General features: G+C 37.5%; 1 pseudogene; it reads left to right on the top strand.

Moving 5' to 3' along the window:
- LOC148005267 (peptidyl-prolyl cis-trans isomerase A-like) overlaps positions 1–22,574 on the top strand; it is a 151,079-nt pseudogene that overhangs the window by 114,968 nt on the left and 13,537 nt on the right.

The raw sequence follows: 22,574 nt of genomic DNA, 5'->3' as shown, positions 1-22,574 counted from the left end.
TTTCAATCCTTCCTCTAATTCCCCAAAGGGGGCTCCTGTTCTCAGTTCAGTGGTTTGCTGCTAGCATTGACCTCTGTATTGGACATACTCTGGATGTGTCTCTCAGGGAAGATCTCTATCCAGTCCCTTTCAGCATGCATTTTTTAGCTTCAACAATCTTATCTAGTTTTGGTGGCTGTATATATATGGACCACATGTGGGGCAGGCTCTGAATGGCTGTTCCTTCCATCACTGCTCTAAATTTGCTTCCATATCCCCGTCTATGGATTTTTTTTTCCTTTTAAGGAGTGGAAGCATCTGAATTTTGGTCATCCTTCTTGAGCTTCATATGGTCTGTGGATTGCATCTTGGGTAATTCCAGCTTTTTGGCTAATATCAATTTATCAATGAGTGCATACCAAGTGTGTTTATCTGTGATTGAGTTACCTCACTCAGGATGATATTTTCTATTTCATTCCATTTGCCTATGAAATTCATTAAGTCATTGTTTTTGATAGCTGAATAGTACTCCATTGTGTAAATGTACCACATTTTTTGAATCAATTATTCTAGGTTTTTATGTTATTCCAGATGAATTTGAGAATTGCTCTTTCTATCTCTGTGAAAATTGAGTAGGGATATTGATAGGGATTGCATTACTATGTTAATCCTGCCAAACCATGAGCACAGGAGATCTTTCCATTTTCTGAGGTTTTCTTCATTTTTTTTTTATGCAGAGACTTGAAGTTCTTGTCATACAGACCTTTCACTTGCTTGGTTAGAGATACACCAATATATTTTACATTAGTTATGACTACTGTGAAGGGTGTTTTTTCCCTAATTTCTTTCTTAGCCTATATCATTTTTTCTTCGCCAACATTTCAAATATTGTCCTCATTCCCAGATTTCCATCTGCATTCACTCCCTCACATCCCCCTCCCCTTTTCCTCTATGAAGGTGCTCCCCCACCCATCCCTGCTTACCTTTCTAGCATCCCCTTATGCTGGGATATTAAGCCTCCACAGGACAAAAGGTCTCCCCTCCCATTAATGCCAAATAAGACAATCCTGAGATATACATGTAGCTGGAGCCATTGGTCACTCTATGTGTATTATTTGGTAGATGGTTTAGTTCCTGGGAGCCTCGGGTGGTCAGGTTACCTGATATTGTTATTCTTTCTATGGAGTTGCAATCCCCTTCAGATCCTTCAGTTCTTCCCCTAACTCTTCCATTGGAACCCAGGCTCAGTCCAATGATTGGTCATAAGTATCTGCATCTGTCTTAGTCAGGTGTTGGCAGAACCTCTTAGGGGACAGCTATACGAGGCTCCTGTCAACAAGTGCTTCATGGTATCTACAACAGTGTCAGGGCATGGACAGGGTAGTGACAGGGTGGGCCAGTCTCTGGATGCTCTTTCCTTCAGTCTCTGCTCTATTTTTTGTCCCTGCATTAACTTTATATAGGAAATATTCTGGGTTAAAATTTTCGATATAGGTATGTGGCCCCATCCCTAAATGGAGGCTGTGCCTATCTCCTGGAGATCATCTCTACAGGTCCTATCTCCCTGTTTTTGGGTATTTTGGCTCATGTCATTCCATGCAAGATCTTTCCATCTTCTGAGATCTTCGATTTCTTTCTTCAGAGACTTGAAGTTTTTGTCATACAGTTCTTTCAATTGCTTGGTTAAAGTGACAACAAGATATTATATATTATTTGTGACTATTGTGAAGGGTGTCATTTTTCTAATTTTTTCTCAGCCTGTTTATCTTTTGGGTAGAGGAAGGTTACTGATTTGTTTGAGTTACATTTATATCCAGGTATTTTGATGAAATTATTTATCAGTTTTAGGAGTTCTCTGATATCAATTTGGGGTCATTTAAGTATACTATCATATCATCTGCAAATAGTGATATTTTGACTTTTCCTTTCCAATTTGTATCCCTTTGACCTGGTTTTGTTATCTAATTGTTCTGCCTAAGATTTCAATTACTATATTGAATATTTAGAGAGATTGGGCAGCCAATGTCTAGTCCCCGATTTTAGTGTGATTGCTCCACATTTCTCTACATGTAGTATTATGTTGGCTACTTGTTTGCTATATATTGCTTTTGGTATGGTCCTTGAATTCCTGTTGTTTCCAAGACTTTTATCATGAAGGTGTGTTGAATTTTGTCAAATGCTTTCTTAGAATCTAATGAAATTATCATGTGGTATTTTTTCCTTTAGTTTGTTTATATAGTGGATTATATTGTTGGATTTTTGTATATCAAACCATCCTTGCATCCCTAGGATGAAGCTACTTGATCATGGTGAATGATCATTTTGATATCTTTTCAATTAAGTTACAAAAAATTATTATACATTTTTGCATCAATATTCATGAGTGAAATTGGTCTGAAATGCTCTTTCTTTGTAGGGTTTAGCTGTTCGTGTAATTGTGGCTTCCTAGAAGGAATTGTAGTGTTCCTTCTCTTTCTACTTTGTAGACTAGTTTGGACAGTGTAGGTATGACATCTTTTACGAATGTCTGATAGAATTCTGGACAAAACCCATCTGGTCCTGGGCTATTTTTAGTTGAGAAACTTTTAATAACTGCTTCTATTTCTTTAGGAGTTATGGGATTGTTTAAATGGATTATCTGATACTGATTCAACTTTGGTACAGGCTATCTTTCTAAAAAATTGCCTATTTCATCCAGATTTTCCAGTTTTGTTGAATATAGACTTTTGTAGTAGGCTCTGATCATTGTTTGAATTTCCTCAAATTCTGTTTTTATATCTCCCTTTTCATTTCTGATTTTGTTAATTTGAATAGACTCTCTGTGCTCTCTGATTAGTTTGGCTAAGGATTTATCTATCTTGTAGATTTTCTCAAAGAACCAGCTCCTGGTTTTGTTGATTCTTTGTATAGTTCTTTTTGATCTACTTGGTTGATTTCAGCCCTGAGTTTGATTATTTCTTGCAGTCTACTCTTCTTGGGTGTATTTGCTTCTTATTGTTCTAGAGTGTTAACTGTTCTGTCAGGCTGCTAATATATGCTCTCTCCATTTCCCTTTTGAAGGCACTCAGAGTTATGAGTTTTCCTATTAGCATTGCTCTCATTGTGTCTCATGAGTTTGTGTATGTCGTGCCTTCATTTTCATTAAATTTAAAAAGTCTTTAATTTCTTTCTTTAATTCTTCCTTGACCAAGTTATCATTGAGTAGATTGTTGTTCAACTTCCACGTATATGTGGGATTTCTGTCATTTTTGTTGTTACTTAAGACCAGCTTTAGTCCATGGTTATCTGACAGGATGCATGGATTATTTCAGTCTTATTGTATCATTCATGGCCTGTTTTATGACTGATTATATGATCAATTTTGAAGAAGGTACCATGAGGTGCTAAGATGAAGGTATATTCTTTTATTTTAGGATGAAATGGACTATAAATATTGATTAAATCCATTTGGTTCATAAATTTGGTTAGTTTTTATATGTCTCTATTTAGCTTGCTTTCCATGATCTGTCCATAAATGAGAGTGGGGTGTTAAAAACTCCCACTTTTACTGTGTGAGGTGTAATGTGTGCTTTGAGTTTTAGTAAGGTTTCTTTTATGAATGTAGGTGCCCTTGCATTTGGAACAAAGTTATTCAGGATTGAGAGTTTATCTTGGTGGATTTTTCCTTTGATAAATATGAAGTGTCCTTCCTTATCTTTTTTGATTACCTTTGGTTGAAAGTCAATTTATTCAATATTACAATGGCTACACTAGCTTGTTTCTTAGAAAAATTTGCTTGGAAAACTGTTTTCCAGCTCTTTACTCTGAGGTAGTGTCTTTCTTTGTCACTGAGGTACGTTTCCTGTATGCACCAAAATGCTGGGTCTTTTATATATATATATATATATATATACACAGTCCGTTAGTTTTTCTCTTCTTATTGGGGAATCGAGTTATTGATGCTAAGAGATATTAAGGATTAGGGATTGTTGTTTCCTCTTATTTTTGTTGTTAAAGGTGGAATTATGTTTGTGTGGCTCTCTTCTTTTGGTTTTGCTGCATGGAGATTATTTTCTTGCTCTTTCTAGGGTATAGTTTCCCTCTTTTTTTTTTAAAGATTTATTTATTTATTTATTATATATAAGTACACTCTCATTGTCTTCAGACACACCAGAAGAGGGCATCAGATCTCATTACAGATGGTTGTGAGCCACCATGTGGTTGCTGGGATTTGAACTCAGGACCTCCGGAAGAGCAGTCTGTGCTCTTAACCACTGAGCCATCTCTCCAGCCCTAGTTTCCCTCTTTGGGGTGAAGTTTTCTATCTATTATCCTTTGTGGGGCTGGATTTATGAAAAGATATTATGTAAATTTGGTTTTGTCATGGAATATCTTGGTTTCTCCAGCTATGATAATTGAGAGATCTGTTGGATATAATAGCCTGGGATGGCATTTGTGTTCTCTTAGGGTCTGTATGACATCTGCACAGGATCTTCTGGCTTTCATAGTCTCTGATGAGAGATCTGGTGTACTACTTATAGGTTTGCCTTTATATTTTACTTTACCTTTTTTTCCCTTACTGCTTTTAATAATCTTTCTTTGTTTTGTGTATTTGAATTTTTGACTATTATGTGATGGGAAGAATTTCTTTTCTGGTCCAATCTATCTGGAGTTCTCTAGGCTTCTTACAGGTATATGGGCTCCTCTTTCTTTAAGTTAAGGAAGTTTTCTTCTATGATTTTGTTGAAGATATTTACTGTCCCTTTAAGTTGGGAGTCTTTGCTGTCTTCTATACCTATTATCCTTAGGTTTGATCTTCTCACTGTGTCCTGGATTTCCTGGATGTTTTGTGTTATGAGGTTTTTACATTTTACATTTTTTGATGGGTATGTTAATGTTTTCTATGGTATCTACTGCCCATGAATTTTTCTTTTCTATCTCTTCTATTCTGTTGGTGATATTTATGTCTATAACCTTTTATCTCTTTCCTAGGTTTTCCATCCCCAGAGGTTGTCTCTCTTTGTGATTTCTGTATTGTTTCTATTTCCGTCTGTAAATCCTGGATGGTTTTGTTCAATTCCTTCACCTGTTTGGATGTGTATTCCTGTCATTCTTTAAGGGATTTTTGTCTTTCCTCTTTAAGAGCTTCTACTTTTTTACCTGTGTTGCCCTGTATTTCTTTATGGGAGTTATTTATGTCCTTTTTAAAATCTTCTACCATCATTATGAGATGCAAATTTAAATCCAAATCTTGCTTTTCTGGTGTATTTTCATATCTAGTATTTGCTTTGATGGGAGAACTGAGCTCTGATGATGGATGCTAAGTAGTCTTGGTTTCTGTTGCTTAGGTTAGTGCACTTGCCTCTTGCCATCAGGTTGTTTCTCGTAGCTTGTCTTGCTATCTCTGACAGTGGCTTGACCTCTGTGTGAGCCTGTGTGTCAGCACTCTTGTAGAACTTTCTTTTCTCTCTAATGGATCTGGGAACAGAGAGCTGCTCTTGGGTTTGTGTGTCCGGAAGCTTCTAGGCAGGTCATTTGGAGCAGAAGAGTTAGTCTTACCTCTACTCTTAGGTGTGGCAGAGCTCTGGGCTCAGGCAGAAACTGGGAAGGGATTGCCCCAGACTGCTCATAAGTTCCACACGGTATTAGGCATGTTCCTCTTTGTCCACAAATGTGAGCCCATGTGGTAGTCTCCACTGAGCTTTCAGGAGAGTCCATCTTTCTCCCCTACAGCATTTGGGTACAAAGAGTTGTGGGAGTGGTTCAGCACTAGGTACAGGCAGAAACTGAAAATGTCTTCTGAGGTCAATTTTTTAAAGGAGGTGAATATTATTCTACTTTGGAAATGTTCCAAATATTCTTCATCTACTCATCTTATGAAGGACATCTAGGTTGTTTGTTATTCCTATTTATTATGAGTATAGCAACTATGGACATTTTTGAGCATGTATTCTAGTGATAGTATGAAGGTTCTTTGGGTATAATCCTAGTAGTGGTATAGCTGGATTTTTATGTAGTTCAATTTCTATTCTCCTGCAGAATATTAATTTTCATTGTGTCTGTACATGTTGACATTCCCACTTGGAATGGAGGAATAATCACTTTCCTCCACATCTTCACCATCATAAGCTGTTATTTGTGTCAATGATCTTAGCCATTATAACAGAAAAAGATAAAAAATCAAATAATGTTAATGAATTTTCTGAAAACTAAGGAAGTTTAACATTTTTTAATTGTTTCTCAACCACTTGCATTTTCTCTATTGAGAATTATATTTAGGTCTCTTTCCTATTTTTATTAAAATAATTTTACATCCAGTTTTTGAATTCTTTGTATACTTTAGATATAAATGCTCTATCAGATGTCGAGTTGATAAAAATCTTTTCTAGTCACTGCTCCCAAACCCCGTGGGAGAGAGAGCTCACCGCCCGGACAGGTGGGCACTCCTGAGAATGCAGAGCAGAAGAGACCACCAACACTGCCCACCCCTGCCCACATCCCTGGCCCAAGAGGAAACTGTATATGGCCTCTGGGTTCCTGGAGATAAGGGCACAGGAGCAACAGGTCCCCTGTGTATGAGACACCCCAGGAACTTGAAGGGACCGACCAGATAAACATTTCTCTGCACCAAAATCCCATGGGAGGGAGAGCTAAATCTTCAGAGAGGCAGACATGCCTGGAAAAGCAGAAGATACTACACTCTGCCCTCAGTACTGATTCCAGAGGAAAACACCAAATGCCATCTGGAACCCAGGTGCACAGAAGCTCCCAGAAAGGGCGGTACAGATCTTTCTGGTTGCTGCCCCCGAGGAGAGCTCATAAGCAATACCCCACGAGCAAACTTGAGCCTCAGAACCGCAGGTAAGACAAACCTTCCTGCTCCAAGTGACCTGCCTGGTGAACTCAAGACATAGGCCCAAAGGAACAGATGAAGACCTGTAGATAGGAAAAACTACACACCCGAAAGCAGAACACTCTGTTCCCATAACTGGCTGAAAGAAAACAGGAAAAGAGGTCTACAGCACTCCTGACACACAGGCCTATAGGACAGTCTAGCCACTGTCAGAAATAGCAGAACAAAGTAACACTAGAGATAATCTGATGAGAGGCAAGCACAGGAACCCAAGCAACAGAAATCAAGACTACATGGCATCATTGGAGCCCAATTCTCCCACCAAAGCAAACATGGAATATCCAAACACACCAGAAAAGCAAGATCTAGTTTCAAAATCATATTTGATCATGATGCTGGAGGACTTCAAGAGAGACATGAAGAACTGCCATAGAGAAACACAGGAAAACATAAATAAACAAGTAGAAGCCTACAGAGAGGAATCGCAAAAATCCCTAAAAGAATTCCAGGAAAACACAATCAAATAGTTGAAGGAATTAAAAATGGAAATAGAAGCAATCAAGAAAGAACACATGGAAACAACCCTGGATATAAAAAATGAAAAGAAGAGACAAGGAGCCCTAGATACAATCTTCACCAACAGAATACAAGAGATAGATGAGAGAATCTCAGGAGCAGAAGATTCCATAGAAATAATTGACTCAACTGTCAAAGATAATGTAAAGCAGAAAAAGCTACTGGTCCAAAACATACAGGAAATCCAGGACTCAATGAGAAGATCAAACCTAAGGAAATAGGTATAGAAGAGAGTGAAGACTCCCAGCTCAAAGGACCAGTAAATATCTACCCCAAATTCATAGAAGAAAACTTCCCTAACCTAAAGAAAGAGATACCCATAAGCATACAAGAAGCATACAGAACTCCATATAGATTGGACCAGAAAAGAAACTCCTCCTGTCACATAATAGTCAAGACACCAAATGCACAAAATAAAGAAGAATATTAAAAGCAGTAAGAGAAAAAGGTCAAGTAACATATAAAGGCAGACGTATCAGAATCACACCAGACTTTTCGCCAGAGACTATGAAAGCCAGAAGATCCTGGACAGATGTCATACAGACCCCAAAGAACACAAATGCCAGCCCAGGTTACTGTATCCTGCAAAACTCTCAATTAACATAGATGGAGAAACCAAGATATTCCATGACAAAACCAAATTTACACAATATCTTTCTACAAATCCAGCACTACAAAGGATAATAAATGGTAAAGCCCAACATAAGGAGGCAAGCTACACCCTAGAAGAAGCAAGAAACTAATTGTCTTGGCAACAAAACAAAGAGAAGAAAAGCACACAAACATAATCTCACATCTAAATATGAATATAACAGGAAGCAATAATCACTATTCCTTAATATCTCTCAACATCAATGGCCTCACCTCACCAATAAAAAGACATAGTTTAACAAACCGTATAAGCAACGAGGACCCTGCATTTTGCTGCCTACAGGAAACACACCTCAGAGACAAAGACAGACACTACCTCAGAGTGAAAGGCTGGAAAACAACATTCCAAGCAAATGGTCGGAAGAAGCAAGCTGGAGTAGCCATTCCAATATCAAATAAAATCAATTTTCAACTAAAAGTCATCAAAAAAGATAAGGAAGGACACTTCATATTTATCAAAGGAAAAATCCACCAAGATGAACTCTCAATCCTAAATATCTATGCCCCAAATAAAAAGGCACCTACATACGTAAAAGAAACCTTACTAAAGCTCAAAACACACATTGCACCTCACACAATAATAGTGGGAGATTTCAACACCCCACTCTCATCAATGGACAGATCATGGAAACAGAAATTAAACAGAGACAGACAGACTAAGAGAAGTCATGAACCAAATGGACTTAACAGATATTTATAGAACATTCTATCCCAAACAAAAGGATATACCTTCTTCTCAGCTCCTCATGGTACTTTCTCCAAAATTGACCATATAATTGGTCAAAAAACGGGCCTCAACAGTACAGAAAGATAGAAATAATCCCATGCGTGCTATCAGACCACCACGGCCTAAAGCTGATCTTCAATAACAATACGGGAAGAATGCCCACATATACGTGGAAGTTGAACAATGCTCTACTCAACGATAACCTGGTCAAGGAAGAAATAAAGAAAGAAATTAAACACTTCTTAGAATTTAATGAAAATGAAGGTACAACATACCCAAACTTATGGGACACAATGAAAGCTGTGCTAAGAGGAAAACTCATAGCTCTGAGTGCCTGCAGAAAGAAACAGGAGAGAGCATATGTCAGCAGCTTGACAGCACACCTAAAAGCTCTAGAACAAAAAGAAGCAAATACACCCAGGAGGAGTAGAAGGCAGGAAATAAACTCAGAGCTGAAATCAACCAAGTAGAATCAAAAAGGACCATAGAAAGAATCAACAGAACCAAAAGTTGGTTCTTTGAGAAAATCAACAAGATAGATAAACCCTTAGCCAGACTAAGGAGAGGACAGAGAGTGTTTCCAAATTCACAAAATCAGAAATGAAAAGGGAGACATAACTACAGAATCAGAGGAAATTCAAAAAATCATCAGATATTACTATAAAGCCTATATTCAACAAAACTTGAAAATCTGCAGGAAATGGACAATTTCCTACACAGATACCAGGTACCGAAGTTAAATCAGGAACAGATAAACCAGTTAAACAACCCCATAACTCCTAAGGAAATAGAAGCAGTCATTAAAGGTCTCCCAACCAAAAAGAGCCCAGGTCCAGACGGGTTTAGTGCAGAATTCTATCAGACCTTTATAGAAGACCTCATGCCAATACTATCCAAACTATTCCACAAAATTGAAACAGATGGAGCACTACCGAATTCCTTCTATGAAGCCACAATTACTCTTATACCTAAACCACACAAAGACCCAACAAAGAAAGAGAACTTCAGAACAATTTCCCTTATGGATATCTAAGCAAAAATACTCAATAAAATTCTGGCAAATCGAATCCAAGAGTACATCAAAACAATCATCCATCATGATCAAGTAGGCTTCATCCCAGGCATGCAGGGATGGTTTAATATACGAAAACCATCAATGTGATCCATTATATAAACAAACTGAAAAAACAATAATCACATGATCATTTCATTAGATGCTGAGAAAGCATTTGACAAAATTCAACACCCCTTCATGATAAAAGCCCTGGAAAGAATAGGAATTCAAGGCCCATATCTAAACATAATAAAAGCCATATACAACAAAGCAGTTGCTAACATTAAACTAAATGGAGAGAAACTTGAAGCAATCCCACTAAAATCAGGGACTAGACAAGCCTGCCCACTCTCTCCCTACTTATTCAATATAGGTCTTGAGGTTCTAGCCACAGCAATCAGAAAACAAAAGGAGATCAAGGGGATACAGATAGGAAAAGAAGAACTCAAAATATCACTATTTGCAGATGATATGATAGTATATTTATGTGATCCTAAAAGTCCCACCAGAGAACTACTAAAGCTGATAAACAACTTCAGCAAAGTGGCTGGGTATAACATTAACTCAAATAAATCAGTAGCCTTCCTCTACACAAAAGAGAAACAAGCCGAGAAAGAAATTAGGGAAACCACACCCTTCATAATAGACACAAATAATATACAGTACCACGGTGTAACTTTAACCAAGCAAGTAAAAGATCTGTACAATAAGAACTTCAAGACTCTGAAGAAAGAAATTGAAGAAGACCTCAGAAGATGGAAAGATCTCCCATGCTCAGGGATTGGCAGGATTAATATAGTAAAAATGGCCATTTTACAAAAAGCGATCTACAGATTCAATGCAATCTCCATCAAAATACCAATCCATTTCTTCAAGGAGTAAGACAGAACCATTTGCAAATTCATCTGGAAGAACAAAAAACCCAGGATAGCTAAAACTATCCTCAACAATAAAAGGACTTCAGGGGGAATCACTATCCCTGAACTCAAGCAGTATTACAGACCAATAGTGATAAAAACTGCATGGTATTGGTACAGAGACAGACAGATACAGCACTGGAACAGAATTGAAGACCCATAAATGAACCCACACCCCTATGGGCACTTGATTTTTGACAAAGGAGCCAAAACCATCAAATGGAATAAAGATAGCATTTTCAGCAAATGGTGCTGGTTCAACTGGAGGGCAACATGTAGAAGAATGCAGATCGATCCATGCTTATCACCCTGTACAAAGCTTAAGTCCAAGTGGATCAAGGACCTCCACATCAAACCAGATACACTCAAACTAATAGAAGAAAAACTAGGGCAGCATCTCGAACATATGGGCACTGGAAAAAATTTCCTGAAGAAAACACCAATAGCTTATGCTCTAAGATCAAGAATCGACAAATGGGATCTCATAAAACTGCAAAGCTTCTGTAAGGCAAAGGCACTGTGGTTAGGACAAAACGGCAACCAACAGATTGGGAAAAGATCTTTATCAATCCTACAACAGATAGAGGCCTTATATCCAAAATATACAAAGAACTCAAGAAGTTAGACTGCAGGGAGATAAATACCTCTATTAAAAAATGGGGTTCAGAGCTAAGCAAAGAATTCACAGCTGAGGAATGCCGAATGGCTGAGAAACACCTAAAGAAATGTTCAACATCTTTAGTCATAAGGGAAATGCAAATCAAAACAACCCTGAGATTTCACCTCACACCAGTGAGAATGGCTAAGATCAAAAACTCAGGTGACAGCAAATGCTGGCGAGGATGCGGAGAAAGAGGAACACTCCTCCATTGTTGGTGGGGTTGCAGACTGGTACAACCATTCTGGAAATCAGTCTGGAGGTTCCTCAGAAAATTGGACATTGAACTGCCTGAGGATCCAGCTATACATCTCTTGGGCATATACCCAAAAGATGCCCCATAAATAACAAAGACACAGGCTCTACTATGTTCATAGCAGCCTTATTTATAATAGCCAGAACCTGGAAAGAACCCAGATGCCCTTCTACAGAGGAATGGATACAGAAAATGTGGTACATCTACACAATGGAATATTACTCAGCTATCAAAAACAATGCCTTTATGAAATTCATAGGCAAATGTTTGGAACTGGAAAATATCATCCTGAGTGAGCTAACCCAATCACAGAAAAACACACATGGTATGCACTCATTGATATGTGGCTATTAGCCCAAATGCTTGAATTACCCTAAATGCCTAGAACAAATGAAACTCAAGACGGATGATCAAAATGTGAATGCTTCACTCCTTCTTTAAAAGGGGAACAAGAATACCCTTGGCAGGGAATAGACAGGCAAAGATTAAAACAGACACAGAAGTAACACCCATTCAGAGCCTGCACCACATGTGGCCCATATATATACAGCCATCCATTTAGACAAGATGGATGAAGCAAGTAAGTGCAGGCAGACAGGAGCCAGATGTAGATCTCTCCTGAGAGACACAGCCAGAGTAAAGCAAATATAGAGGCAAATGCCAGCAGCAAATCAATGAACTGAGAACGGGACCCCTGTTGAAGGAATCAGAGAAAGAACTGGAAGAGCTTGAAGAGGCTCGAGACCCCTTATGAACAACAATGCCAAGCAACCAGAGCTTCCAGGGACTAAGCCACTACCTAAAGACTATACATGGACTGACCCTGGACTCTGACCTCATAGGTAGCATTGAATAGCCTAGTAAGAGCACCAGTGGAAGGGGAAGCCCTGGGTCCTGCTAAGACAGAACCCCCAGTGAACGTGATTGTTGGGGGGAGGGCAGCAATCGGGGGAGGATGAGGTGGGGAACACCCATAAGGAAGGGGCATTGGAAGGGTTAGGGGGATGTTGGCCCGGAAACCGGGAAAGGGAATAACACTCTAAATGTAAATAAGAAATACTCAAGTTAATAAAAAGAAAAAAAATCTTTTCTATAGGCTTCCTTTTTTTTCAATTGTCAGTGTCCTTTGTTGAAGGAAGCCTTTCCTTTTCATGAGGTCCCATTGATTAATTGTTGCTGTTAGTCACTGAACTAGCAATGTTAAGGAAGCTTTTTTCTGTGCCAATGAGTTCAAGATTACTTCCTGCCTTCTCTTCTATTAAGTCCAGTATACATGGTTTTATGTTTATCTATTTGGAGTTGAGCTTTGTGTCTATTTGTTTTCTACTATATGTATACATCCTTTTTGACAAGTACCATTTTTTTTGAAGATCCTGTCTTTGTTCTGATATGCATTTCTATTTTATTTATTTAAAAAATTAGGTGTCCATAGCTGTCTGGACATTGCTTGTTTATCTGAGCCTGGGTCTTCACTTCAATTGCAAAAATAAACATGCTGATACCTAGCATTTTTATTATAATAGCTCTGCAGTGACACGTAATATTGAGAGTGGTGATTCCTTCATGAGGTCCTTTATTGTTCAAGATTGATTGAGCTATTTTGGTTATTTGTGTTTTGAGGTTAAGAATTGTGCTTTCAAGTTGTGAAGAATTGTGGTGGAATTTTATGAGAATATCATTGAATCTGTTGCTCTTGGTAGGATGTCCTTTATTACTGTATTCCTCCATCCATATATGTACCAGTCCATAAGCATGGAATATCTTTCCATCTTCTGATACCTTCTTCAATTTCTTTCTTCCAATACTTGAAGTTTTTTATCATACAACTCCTGTTTTTTCTTGACTTCCCTGAAGGTGTTTATTAGTGGTAGATTTCCCTGTTAGAATTTTGGGGTTACTTATTTATACTATCATACATTTCTAAAAATAAAAATATTTGGACTTTTCATTCCAAAATGAATCACCTTGATCCTAGTAATGGGGCGGGAGGGAATAAAAAAAAAACACCTTGATCCTTTTGGTTATCTTATTTCTTTAGAAATAAACACAATAGCATAATCTAGTATCACTAGAGTCAAATAAATGTCTATTTTAGACACAATAGAATCTGATAATAAAAGTGCAAGATAAAATTATATTGTAATATTTCTTGGCTTTAAAATTACTATTGTTTTATGAGTTCCAAGTATAGAAATGTATCAAACTTATGTGACTTTATTTATTGTTAATGATAAAGTTTTATTATAATCTAGAGTGAATTACAGGATTTTAATTATGTTATATTTAAAATTGTACAAAAAGCAAATTCATCTCTGGGTATGTTTAAGAGGAATTTGAAAAGTTAAAAAGAAACTTTATTGCTTACACACTGTCTGAATGCATGTATATTATTTAAACTTTTTAATTTTTGATAATTCCATAAATGCATGTATTTGAATGAAATTGATTCTCTCTTCAATATGGTCTAGTTATTTTCCTAGCCCCTCTACCACTTTTCTTTCGAAACTTCATGTACTCATTTTATAATTTTTTTTATTTTTATTTTTTAATAGATATATTTCTTTATTTACATTTCAAATATTATTTCCTTACCAGTTTCCTGTCCATAAGCCACCATCCCCTCCCCTCCCCCATAAGGATGTTTCCCCCTATCCATTCCCCTACCCCCGACATTCCCCTGCACTGGGGGTCCAACCTTGGCAGCACTAAGGGCTTCCCTTCCACTGGTGCCCCAACAAGGCTATTCTCTGCTACATATGCAGTTGGAGCTCTGGGCTTTTAAAAACCCACTGAGTTTACTTAGTGCTGCCTATATGTACCTGCACATAGAAATATATACTAAAGTATGCCAAAGGTGACATGTTTGAGCAGTGTTGACCTTGTCTTTCCAAACAACCATGAATTGTCAGTTCCGTCTCATCTATAGGGGCAGAGGTGACTTCATGAGTCCTTGCCCTATCCCTTTTGGGACTTGGGCTGGCATGATCCCATGAAGTCTTTATGACCCATATGCTTAGTCCCTGTGATTTTGTATACATAATAGTCCTGAGTTTTTTTAACACATACTGTTTCTTTGAAAACTTTCTGTACTTCTAGTTCTTACAACCTTTGCATACCATCTTCCACAATGATCTTTCATTGTTGAGAGAAGGGGTGTGATACAGTTGTCTCATTTGGAGTTGAAAATGCCGTCATTACTTGTTCTCTACTTGTTTAGTAGTTGTAAATTCTATAATAAATGGCTTTCAATTTTTTAAAAATTGCTTTTCTGACAAAGATTGAGAGACATATTAACTTACTTATACAAAGATAAAAACTTATAGGACAATTTGTTGATATGTACATTTAACCAAATAATACTATTAGAGTCTACCCCCTGGATTTATAAGATGTTTGGTCTGTATTTGGCTTTGTTAATCATATTAAGCATGGATCTTGTCTTTTTGAATATGCTAAATAATTTGTAAAAAAATTCTATCACTTTATAAATTAAAAAGATGATTACGCCTAATTTTATATAACACATGTGCTATTTATATGGCCTCATGCAAACTAATATGCACAAATAAAATAAAACTAGTCATCTTCAATAATATCAAAGCTGTTTAAGCACTCCCTGTAAAATACTCAAAACCTCACAATTTTAAGTTCATGTACCTCACTTTTGTCACTTAGGTTGTTTCCATGGAAACAGCGACTGGCAATGTGAAGCAGAATGTTATAACTTCGGTATTTTAACTGAGTTTGTCAGGTAAGTGATGGAAATGTCACTTTTCAAAGAGGCACCTGTAGTTTTTGGGTTCCAACAGGTTTACAGAATATGGGATTTTAGCTTCTGAAAAGTTTAACTTCACAGTGTTTCTAAATAAATCATAACTATGCTTGCCTTTCAAAACAGCTTAATTGCTCTGTCTATCTTAGAAAGTCAGTTTCCACATAGTATCACTAATTTGGGGTAATGAGATTAAAATAATTTTCAGGCATCCAATGTCACACTGAATAAATTATCACGGAAACTTTGCTTAGGTCACACAAAAACTTGGAGGAAATTTTATTCATGGGTACTTTATAATATGTATATTTTTATATAGTCAGTTGGTTCCAGAAATTCTTGTCTTTTTGACTATGAATTAATTAACCCCAGGTTTCATCTCATAAATAACATCTTAGTAATGAACTAGCCACTATCTCCTTCAGTACTAATTAACAAATATAAAGATGTGCTTTGTGACACTACTGTTCTGATGGGTTTGACATATTTCTTCCCCAGATAAGTAAAAAATTGTCAATTCTCAGTATTTTAAAACCTAGCTAAATATGTACATTGTCATCACACGGGCGTCTATCACTGGTCCTTCCCATTGATGAATTTAAACATTTCCCAGTGCCAAAGTAATTTTAATGATAAATGTGCAACATGAAAAAAATGACCCTTGAAATATTTTGACAAAGTATCCTAGAAACAGTTTATATTTGAAGTACAAGAAACATTTCATGTTTATAAAAATTAAATACTTTTAAAAACACTATATAATTCATATATGTTAGGATCACAGAAAATATCTCATGTAAAATATTAGCACTTCAGCATAAGAAAAGACACTCAAAGCCTGTAAGCTTGATACCAAAGTAAATTTTACAAAATGTTCTATCATCCAGCCAGTATGTTTGATGGCAGTTATCCATGGAGCATTATTCCTAAGATGAATGACACATTTCAATCATTCAATGAGATTACTGAGGAACTACTTCATGCAAGACATTAGCAGCCATTGTTAGCAGAATAAAGAAGAATCAGTAAACAATATAGATATTTTCTTACCTATGGAAAGGTCTTCATGAAAACATCTGGTTCAGTCTTATAATATGAGTGGCAAAATCTAAGATTCTATGTGACTGAAACTTTTTATGTCATGTATTAAATGGACAAATAAACATAACATAAAATTGTCTTCTGACTACTCTTTTGTGGACTAATTAAAATAAATATTCTTAAGGAAAATGAACACACAGATAAAACATTTAAATGAATATACAGTTTAACCAAGTAATTACAATTATGTCATCTAAACTAACCAAATATTGCTAATTTGTACTGTTTTTCAATGTAAAAGAAAAAGAAGAAAAAAACTCATTGGTTGTCAATTTTGTCTAAGTAGTGTTAAAAATATACACGGAAAACATTTAGCTAAATAAAATACTAGTAGGGAATATTTTGTGTCATTTTGTTATCCACAAAATTTTTAAATGGTGAATATAATACAATATTTTCAAAATTATTGATATAACTTTGGGAGATTATATTTACATCACTTCCACTTTCATTTTATTACTCTAAATCCTCCTATATACTCCTCTCTGCCCTATTTCAAAGTTATGATCTCTTTTTTAATTAATTGTTTTATATGTGTATGTGTATATCTTTCTTTTTTTATTTTTTTTTTTTGGTGTTATCTTTAGTCAATTTTTTTTTTACAGTTCTCCCTCCTAGTCTGCCCTTCCACAGTTCCTCATCCTATTCCTCCTCCCACCTGTCTCCAAGAGGGTACTCCCACCCTCCCGATCCCACCCTCCCAGGACTCCCCACTTCCTGGAGTCTCAAGTCGATTTTGGGTTAGGTGCTTTTCTTTTTTTTTTTTTTTTTTTTTTTTTTTTTGTGTGTGTGTACACTGTTTTTTTTTTTTTTTTCTTTTTCTTTTTCTTTTTTTTTTCTTTTTTTTTTTTTTATTAACTTGAGTATTTCTTATATACATTTCGAGTGTTATTCCCTTTCCCGGTTTCCGGGCAAACATCCCCCTCCCCCCTCCCCTTCCTTATGGGTGTTCCCCTCCCAACCCTCCCCCCATTGCCGCCCTCCCCCCATAGACTAGTTCACTGTGGGTTCAGTCTTAGCAGGACCCAGGGCTTCCCCTTCCACTGGTGCTCTTACTAGGATATTCATTGCTACCTATGGGGTCAGAGTCCAGGGTCAGTCCATGTATAGTCTTTAGGTAGTGGCTTAGTCCCTGGAAGCTCTGGTTGCTTGGCATTGTTGTACTTTTGGGGTCTCGAGCCCCTTCAAGCTCTTCCAGTTCTTTCTCTGATTCCTTCAATAGGGGACCTATTCTCAGTTCAGTGCTTTGCTGCTGGCATTCGCCTATGTATTTGCTGTATTCTGGCTGTGTCTCTCAGGAGCGATCTACATCCGGCTCCTGTCGGTCTGCACTTCTTTGCTTCATCCACCTAGTCCAATTGGGTGGCTGTATATGTATGGGCCAAATGTGGGACAGGCTCTGAATGGGTGTTCCTTCAGTCTCTGTTTTAATCTTTGCCTCTCCCTTCCCTGCCAAGGGTATTCTTTTTCCTCATTTAAAGAAGGAGTGAAGCATTCACATTTTGATCATCCGTCTTGAGTTTCGTTTGTTCTAGGGATCTAGGGTAATTCAAGCATTTGGGCTAATAGCCACTTATCAATGAGTGCATACCATGTATGTCTTTCTGTGATTGGGTTAGTTCACTCAGGATGATATTTTCCAGTTCCAACCATTTGCCTACAAATTTCATAAACTCGTTGTTTTTGATAGCTGAGTAGTATTCCATTGTGTAGATGTACCACATTTTCTGTATCCATTCCTCTGTTGAAGGGCATCTGGGTTCTTTCCATTTTCTGGCTATTATAAATAAGGCTGCGATGAACATAGTGGAGCACGTGTCTCTTTTATATGTTGAGGCATCTTTTGGGTATATGCCCAAGAGAGGTATAGCTGGATCCTCAGGCAGTTCAATGTCCAATTTTCTGAGGAACCTCCAGACTGATTTCCAGAATGGTTTTACCAGTCTGCAATCCCACCAACAATGGAGGAGTGTTCCTCTTTCTCCACAACCTCGCCAGCATCTGCTGTCACCTGAGTTTTTGATCTTAGCCAATCGCACTGGTGTGAGGTGAAATCTCAGGGTTGTTTTGATTTGCATTTCCCTTATGACTAAAGATGTTGAACATTTCTTTAGGTGTTTCTCAGCCATTCGGCATTCCTCAGCTGTGAATTCTTTGTTTAGCTCTGAACCCCATTTTTTAATAGGGTTATTTGTTTCCCTGCGGTCTAACTTCTTGAGTTCTTTGTATATTTTGGATATAAGGCCTCTATCTGTTGTAGGGTTGGTAAAGATCTTTTCCCTATCTGTTGGTTGCCGTTTTGTCCTAACCACAGTGTCCTTTGCCTTACAGAAGCTTTGCAGTTTTATGAGATCCCATTTGTCAATTCTTGATCTTAGAGCATAAGCCATTGGTGTTTTGTTCAGGAAATTTTTTCCAGTGCCCATGTGTTCCAGATGCTTCCCTAGTTTTTCTTCTATTAGTTTGAGTGTGTCTGGTTTGATGTGGAGGTCCTTGATCCACTTGGCCTAAACTTTGTACAGGGTGATAAGCATGGATCAATCTGCATTCTTCTACATGCTGAACTCCAGTTGAACCAGCACCATTTGCTGAAAATGCTATCTTTTTTCCATTGGATGGTTTTGGCTCCTTTGTCAAAAATCAAGTGACCATAGGTGTGTGGGTTCATTTCTGGGTCTTCAATTCTATTTCACTGGTCTATCTGTCTTTCTTTGTACCAATACCATGCAGTTTTTATGAATAGTGCTCTGTAATACTTTTTGAGTTCAGGGATAGTGATTCCCCTGGAAGTCCTTTTATTGTTGAGGATAGCTTTAGCTATCCTGGGTTTCGTCTTATTCCATGTGAATTTGCAAATTGTTCTGTCTAACTCTTTGAAGAATTGGATTGGTATTTTAATGGGGATTGAATTGAATCTGTAGATCGCTTTTGGTAGAATGGCCATTTTTACTATATTAATCCTGCCAATCCATGACCATGGGAGATCTTTCCATCTTCTGAGGTCCTCTTCAATTTCTCTCTTCAGAAGCTTGAAGTTCTTATTGTACAGATCTTTTACTTTCTTGGTTAAAGTCACACTGAGGTATTTTATATTATTTGGGACTATTATGAAGGGTGTCGTTTCCCTAATTTCTTTCTCGGCTTGTTTCTCTTTTGTGCAGAGGAAGGCTACTGATTTATTTGAGTTAATTTTATACCCAGCCACTTTGCTGAAGTTGTTTATCAGCTTTAGTCGTTCTCTGCTGGATCTTTTGGCATCACATAAATATACTATCTTATCATCTGCAAATAGTGATATTTTTGACTTCTTCTTTTCCAATCTGTATCCCCTTCATCTCCTTTTGTTGTCTGATTGCTCTGGCTAGAACTTCAAGAACTATATTGAATAAGTAAGGAGAGAGTAGGCAGCCTTGTCTAGTCCCTGATTTTAGTGGGATTGCTTCAAGTTTCTCTCCATTTAGTTTAATGTTAGTGACTGGTCTGCTGTATATGGCTTTTACTATGTTTAGGTATGGGCCATGAATTCCTATTCTTTCCAGAACTTTTATCATGAAGTGGTGTTGAATTTTGTCAAATGCTTTCTCAGCATCTAATGAAATGATCATGTGGTTTTGTTTTTTCAGTTGGTTTATATAATGGATCATGTGGATGGTTTTCTGTATATTAAACCATCCCTGCATGCCTGGGATGAAGTCTACTTGATCATGGCGTATGATTGTTTTGATGTGCTTTTGGATTTGGTTTGCCAGAAATTTATTGAGTATTTTTGCGTCGATATTCATAAGGGAAATTGGTCTGAAGTTCTCTTTCTTTTTTGGGTTTTTGTGTGGTTTAGGTATAAGAGTAATTTTGGCTTCATAGAAGGAATTCAGTAGTCCTCCATCTGTTTCAATTTTGTGGAATAATTTGGATAGTATTGGTATGAGGTCTTCTATGAAGGTCTGATAGAATTCTGCACTCAACCCGTCTGGACCTGTGCTCTTTATGGTTGGTAGACCTTTAATGACTGCTTCTGTTTTGTTAGGAATTATGGGGTTGTTTAAATGGTTTACCTGCTCCTGATTTACCTTCCAGTACCTGGAATCTGTCTAGGAAATTGTCCATTTCCTGCAGATTCTCAAGTTTTGTTGAATATAGGCTTTTGTAGTGGGATATGATGATTTTTTGAATTTCCTATGATTCTATAGTTAAGTCTCCCTTTTCATTTCTGATTTTGTTAATTTGGATATACTCTCTGTGTCCTTTCATTAGTCTGGCTGAGGGTTTATCTATCTTTTTGATTTTCTCAAAGAACTAACTTTAGTTTCTGTCGATTCTTTGTATGGTCCTTTCTGTTCTACTTGGTTAATTTCAGCTCAGAGTTTGCTTGTTTCCTTCCTTCTACTCCTCCTGGGTGTATTTGCTTCTTTTTGTTCTAGAGCTTTTAGGTGTGCTGTCAAGCTGGTGACATATGCTCTCTCCTGTTTCGTTCTGCAGGCACTCAGAGCTATGAGTTTTCTTCTTAGCACAGCTTTTATTGTGTCCCATAAGTTTGGGTATGTTGTACCTTCATTTTCATTAAATGCTAAGAAGTCTTCAATTTCTTTCTTTATTTCTTTTTTGACCAGGTTATCATTGAGTAGAGCATTGTTCAACTTCCATGTGGGCATTCTTCCCTTATTTTTATTGAAGACCAGCTTTAGCCCGTGGTGGTCTGATAGGACACATGCGATTATTTCTATCTTTCTGTATCTGTTGAAGCCTGTTTTATGACCAATTATATAGTCAATTTTGGAGAAAGGACCATGAGGTGGTAGAAAGAAGGTATCTCCTTTTTTTAGGATAGAATGTTCTATAAATATCTGTTAAGTCCATTTGGCTATACCTCTCTTGGGCATATACCCAAAAGATGCCCCAACATATAAAAAAGACATGAGCTCTACTGTGTTCATCGCAGCCTTATTTATAATAGCCAGAAAATGGAAAGAACCCAGATGCCCTTCAACAGAGGAATGGATACAGAAAATGTGGTACATCTACACAATGGAATATTACTCAGCTATCAAAAACGACTTTATGAAATTCATAGGCAAATGGTTGGAACTGGAAAACATCATCCTGAGTGAGCTAACCCAATCACAGAAAGACATACATGGTATGCACTCATTGATAAGTGGCTATTAGCCGAAATGCTTGAATTACCCTAGATCCCTAGAACAAACAAAACTCAAGACGGATGATCAAAATGTGAATGCTTCACTCCTTCTTTAAATGAGGAAAAAGAATACCCCTGGCAGGGAAGGGAGAGGCAAATATTAAAACAGAGACTGAAGGAACACCCATTCAGAGCCTGCCCCACATGTGGCCCATACATATACAGCCACCCAATTAGACAAGATGGATGAAGTAAAGAAGTTGAGACCGACAGGAGCCGGATGTAGATCACTCCTGAGAGACACAGCCAGAATACAGCAAATACAGAGGCGAATGCCAGCAGCAAACCACTGAACTGAGAATAGGTCCCCCGTTGAAAGAATCAGAGAAAGAACTGGAAGAGCTTGAAAGGGCTCGAGACCCCATATGTACAACAATGTCAAGCAACCAGAGCTTCCAGGGACTAAGCCACTACCTAAAGACTATACATGGACTGACCCTGGACTCTGACCTCATAGGTAGCAATGAATATCCTAGTAAGAGCACCAGTGTAAGGGGAAGCCCTTGGTCCTGCTAAGACTGAACCCCCAGTGAACGTGATTGTTGGGGAGAAGGCGGCAATGGGGGGAGGATGGGGAGGGGAACACCTTTAGAGAAGGGGAGGGGGAAGGATTAGGGGGATGTTTGACAGGAAACCGGGAAAGGGAATAACATTCGAAATGTAAATAAGAAACACTCAAGTTAATAAAAAGAAAGAAACAGTTGAATGAGAAAATGAAAGTGGACATTAAAGTGGAAATAGAATTATCAAAGATCTCAGAGGTAAGCTGCACCAAGGGTTCATGACAATTTTAGGATTTCAAGATTGAAGAAATGGATACTTCAGTGAAAGAAAATTGTTATTTGTAAAATCATCCA

This window comes from Rattus norvegicus, chromosome 6 (genome assembly GCF_021556685.1).
Source record: "Rattus norvegicus strain SHRSP/BbbUtx chromosome 6, alternate assembly SHRSP_T2T, whole genome shotgun sequence".
NCBI lineage: Eukaryota > Metazoa > Chordata > Mammalia > Rodentia > Muridae > Rattus > Rattus norvegicus.
Note: the sequence above shows the minus strand (reverse complement) of the source record. Positions and strands in the feature narration are given on the sequence as shown.